We start from the raw sequence: 5,937 nt of genomic DNA, 5'->3' as shown, positions 1-5,937 counted from the left end.
GTCCCATTTTAGAACTGTTTGGTCCACTTTCATAACAACAAAAAATAGTAATTTGTAGTCTTAGCGAAAAATAAATGTGAGTTTAATCTCTAAATTTCCTAAAATATTTACCAGCTCTTTAGTCAGAAAGACAAGCTGATCTGTAACTTTGCTATAAATCATAATCTAGTGCAATGGATTGTTACACCTGATGCAGCCAGGGACAGAGTATTCAGAGCTGATTAGAAATTGTCATTCTGTAGGAAATATTGACATAGCATTCACTCTGAACTGGAACAAAATTCTAATTACTAAACCAAGTTAATACAGAAATAGCAGAAATTTTGGTACTGAGGTTTTAGAACAACCCCCTGCCCTCTCAGTACCACTCATTTCAGAGTGCACACTATCAGTTACATCTGATTGCATGGTCTCCTAGCTGCACTACTGGTCATGATTTTATGTGAGATGAATAATTTCTGTCACTAGGGAAAGATGATCTAGATTTTTAACTCTCATATAGATGTGAGAAAAGGGAAGATATGTGCAACCCCACTGAAGTTGCTAAATTATGGTTCTTCAGACAAGGTCATATCTCCCAATTCACAATTTAAATCCATCAACTTAAAATCAGTGAATCCATTCCAGCTTTAAGCTGCAGGAGATTTACCAAAAGTCATTTGTAGATGTTACTATTCTAGATCTTGTAGGCACTGACCAAAGTCATGCATCTCTGAGGTACTGGGTAACCAACTGAGCACGTATAAATTAAAAACCTGCTATTTTCTTAGTATGGAGTTGAATTTAGAGACATTTCAGTAAAGTTGCTTTAGTACCAACTCATGATCAGTCTGAAACTTAATAGAACCGGACAATTAAGTTTGCTATATGATTACATACTGTGCTTCTTTTGGCAGTTGGTATTTCTTTTCTGAACGTTTCCAAGGTGACAGTAGCTCATGTATGGAGATTACTAGCTTTTAGGCAGAAAGAAATGCCAATAATAAAATCTTAATTTTTAGTGTGGTTCATGTCAGATTTCAAAAAAAGAAAAAAAACCCTTCTCCTTCCCTATTCTATAATACGGATCAACATTTGACTGTAAACAGTGACAAAACATTGATAAGTGTCGTATCAATGAGTCATTCCTAGAGATGTAGTAAGAACAGAATGAGAGGGGAATTTGCTATCAGAGCACTCCAAGGTGGAATGAGCAGAGACAAGCTTGGATGAGATTGCACCTTTGAGAGCAACACATCTGGAATAAGACAGTCATCTCCACTCCTGGAACTAGCCCTGASTCTGGGGCAAAGCAGTGAATTTCATCCCAAATCTATTGCACAGAGAAGAGAAAAAGAGAGCAAAGTGTCTGGCCACACTGCACGTCATGATTACCAAAAAATACATACAGAATGAGGGAGGAACTAGATGTTCTGCAGAACATTTGGAAACGGATAAAAATTAGATTTCTCACCCAAGCTTTTAAGTGAAAGGAACATTAGTATAGAGGCTATGCTGATGTTTAAGTACAGACACATTTGTTTTGGGGCCAGGGGACATTGATACAGTACAAGGAATCATTTTTGTACAACCTCTGAAATGAGCTAAATATTCCTATCATGTGATTGCAATTGATATTTCCAAACCTCATTTATAAAAATAGACATATGTGTGTAATTTATATATCTAGAGACATTTGGAGACATTGCCACAACAGAGTCTTTCACGAGCTGTTTATGTGGAACCGTGGGAGAGTGAAACTAATTATCTGTGTGGTACATTTTTGCCTCTAAAAATTTTATGTGACAATAAGCCATGCTTACTGCGCTGGCAGTAAAATCACCTGCCATTTTTAGAAAATGGTCTATTCAGAATATCAGATAATGTAGATGCAACTTTAAAATAAATTTTTTATATACTCTTGAAGTCCTGAGAAAATAAAGGACTGTGAAAACTTGTTATCTAGACAAAATTACTGAGCATAATTCTCCTAAATCCCACCTAAGTTTGTTCTCCAATAAATTACTTTTTAGTAGCAGTTACAAAAATATGGATCACTATGATCAAGAAAAAGTCACAACTGGTACATATTCCAAAGGAAAAAAGTCTTGACTGCTTTTGAAATGTGTGTTTCTGTTTTATAATTGCAGCCAAATATTATTTCAAAGCTGTGATCTTTACTTACTACTTGAGAAAGAGTAAATACTTTAAAAAATTATGATTAATATAGTATATGATTTAATAATTAATGTTATTTTACATAAACTAGGTTTACTTGTAAAACTGTCCAGAAATGGGCAGAGTTTCTCAAGTTTAGATAGCCATACATGACATACATGTTCAGATGATATGGAATACTGACTTAGGTATCTATAACACATTAGTCATTATTAGATAGCTCTGCCAGAACTACCATGGTTTTATATGTACAACAGCAATCAGAAAAGTTTGTTCCAAACTGTATGACTCCAAAATGAAAACCTAGTTATGTTGAGGCATAGTTTAATCTCATGCAGTCTCTGATGATCTGTCTATCTAAACTATAAATGCAAGGTCAGATCATAGGATGGATATTTTCGTAATAGGGAAAATACTATAGTACCTACAGCCAGAGGGAATGAGAAGAGGTACTAATTTGGTAGAGTGACAAAAAGGCTTAAGAAACATTCAGAATAACGGGTCATTTTTTAAAGAATATTTGACAGTTCTAAGCCAGTAGCTAAAGGAAAACTTAAATTATTTTCAAAAGGATTAGACAAAAAAGATTTGGGAAGTTTATTTATTTTGTTATGTTTTGATGTTTTCATTTTAATTTTTTTTAATCTCTCTCTTGAGCAATTTTAATCTGTCATTAGCTGTAAAGAGTTTGGGATATTTTTGCTAGAATTGTAGGAAATTAAATATATTGTTGATCATTATTATTTTATCCCCTCTCTTTCATTTTGCTAATAGGAATGATTAATTTTGAATGAGGTACTACATATATTAAAAGAACACTAATTTGCTAAATATGTATTTGTATGCAGAATCTGAATGACCTAGTATTTGTCCTTCCTCAAAATTATATTGATTATTTTAGGCCCATGCACATCAATGTAGTTTATTTACTTGAGAGAAATTATGCATTTATTTTAGAATTTTGTGGGAATGGATCTTAGATCAGCTCTTTTCCTAAGTACAGACACAAAGTGGTAGCTAAATCAGTCCTGTGAAAATAACATGAGAATTTGTTTAACCCAGGCAAAAAAATCTTGGCCTGTCATGGTGATGATGAAAGACAAAGGTACTCTGCATAAATACTTCTCTCATTCAGGATGGCATTATCAATCCAAATCTACAGTATAAGGCTTTGATCATTCAAGATGATTTCAGCAAGTGGTAAATATCCCTTTGCAACTCTGAGTGAATGGGACAGCAAATTTTTCCAAGGATAATCAGAGCCCTGATAATACCCCTGAATTACCAGAGTTTGTCAAAAGATTATTAGTTAAAATCCTGAAGCCAAACACATTCCTACCATAATTCCATTGAAGATTTTGTGATCAGTGACCTTACTGTTTGGGCTATAGAACTGCTGAAAAGGGAACACAATGGTAGAAGGAGAACTAAGAAAGAAAACTAGCTCAAAGAATTTAGAGATAATATGTAGATGTTACTCTTCCACTCTTTTTGCAATATCACAACTACTGTCAGCAAAGAACATTTTAATGGGATCAAAGTGAACTAAGTGCTGAAAGTGTAGCTGGAGTAGAAACACAGTTCTTTCAGTATTGATTCTTTTAGAGGAGTCCTACTGTATTTTTACTTGTTTTAATGGTCAAATTTATAGCAGCATCTATCCTTTTAGAGCATATGATGCCACAATCTTCTTATATACATCCATATATATACATATAAAACATACTTACACACACACACTCATTCTAAACATATAAATTGCCTTGGCTGATTTTTGCTGTTGTAACAGATATATCTTGAAAACATAGAACTGTGTGTCCTTTTTTTTACTAGTAAATTAGGCAACAGCTGTCTAGCCAGAAAGAAACAGTACCAAAGAATACTCAGAGCAGGTACATAGTTAACTGTAACAGCACCCTTAAGAGCAGGGAAAATATGAAAAAATGTCAATTGCAAATATCCTGAGAGATGTAAATCTGATCTATTACACAGAGAGACAAAATAATTCTGTTCCATATATCACCCTGTAATTTCCATTAAAAATCTTTTGGTTTCCTTCCTCCAACAAAAATAGCTTTCATGGAACAATACAACTACTACCGTGGAAATTTGGGTCTTTCCTCCCTAGTATGCAGGCATGACCACTGAAATTTGCAAAGAAAGAAAAAGATCACAACCCCCCTCCCCCCCCCATAATTCTTACACTCTCATGACATATGCTTCTATATATGTATGTACATTTGTGTACGCATTGTGTATAGATGCACATATATCCTCCTTCTGAATCCCACAGAGCTGTTATTCCCCCCACACACCCTCTTAGTTGCCATTTAAAATATTGGCATTAAATGATTAAAAAAATAGGAAAAGATAAATCAAACACTTTACCCCAGGTGCATCCTTTCATTTGAGTAAAGTATCTGCACATTCATTTTTGCTTTATGATACAGTCTCTTAAAAATGTAGCCTTCCCAGTGTTTTCTTTGTGGGTTGGTTTTAAAATTGTCATTCTAGATTGAACAGCACCGAAAAGTAGAGGAGAGCAGGAGAGAAGAAAAGAGCGAATATGGAGGAAAAAAACGAGTTTGACCTGTGAGTAAAGACGAAACCAAACTCCCAAATAGCCTTCTGGCCGGGTTTCCCTAYTGACCCTTCTCCAATGGGTCACGTTCCGTAAGAGCAAGCAGAGGTTGAGAGAGTTTGCAAGACATTAAAGATGCAAACGTACACGGCGTTATTGAGCGTTAACGATTTCAGCCCCGGAGAAACCATGGGATGGATTATTGTAAACGCAGTTTCACAGCTCCACGCCTGCTGAAGTAACCTGAAGCGTTTCATTTTAGAAAAGCCCCTTAGAATTTGACAGAGATGAGGTAGAAGTTTATAAAACCTTGGGGTTGCCTCCTTTGTTTTTGTTCGGCCAGACTGGGATAGCTTTTAGAAAGCAAAGGGATCGCAATTTCCCCTTTTCCTGCAGCAGTGTCCCCCCCGTTTACATTCCCTCTTCCTTTCGAAAGCTGCTCGAAGACGGGCTGCAGCTGCCGTTGCCCCGGAGTTGTGCAGCCCGGAACTGTGCAGGGAGGAATAAGAGGGGGTGGGGACGGGGGGAGGTGGCAGCGTGCTTCCAACACACAACGACACCCAACTCCTGCAGTTCCCTTGTCCCTTTATCTGCCGAATAAACCTTCCGTTAATTTACTCCAAGCAGCCTCCGGACTGCCCCCACTCTATGGCTAAATCCCCTTTGCCCTTAGATCGGACTGCATCTCCATTTTTCTCCCCGTCGTTGTTATTTGCACAGGACACGTCTAGTATCTCAGGAACACTTGTAGTTTGCTTCCTCCCGCGCTCGGTGGGATCAAATCTGCAATTTCAGAGGTTATTTTCGGCAACGAGCTTTGCACTCAGGAAGATCGGCTGGAGGAGGAAGAGCGAAGCGCTTCTGAAAGCAGCAGAAGGGCATGCCAAACCGGGGCAGCAGAGCTGGCTTCTGCTTCGCTTCTGCTGCCCTTTGCGGGAGTGAGCCGGAGGAGCTCAGCTGAGGTGCCACCCCGCAGAGGAGGAGACCTGACCTACTACCTGCTCCGCATCTCTGGCTGCCTGCATGGCTCGCAGGCACTGGAGAAACTGTGGGGGTTGCCGCTGCTGAGCAACAATACATTGCTTTAAACTAAGCCTCAACTTACCACAGCAAGGATGGCAACACTACTGCAGCTTTGGAGCTGCCATGAGAACCGGGGAACCTGGGTTTTGTTTGTCACTATCTAATAAGTGGGAGTA

This window comes from Apteryx rowi, unplaced genomic scaffold (assembly GCF_003343035.1).
Source record: "Apteryx rowi isolate R43461 unplaced genomic scaffold, aptRow1 scaffold_67, whole genome shotgun sequence".
Classification (NCBI taxonomy): domain Eukaryota; kingdom Metazoa; phylum Chordata; class Aves; order Apterygiformes; family Apterygidae; genus Apteryx; species Apteryx rowi.
Note: the sequence above shows the minus strand (reverse complement) of the source record.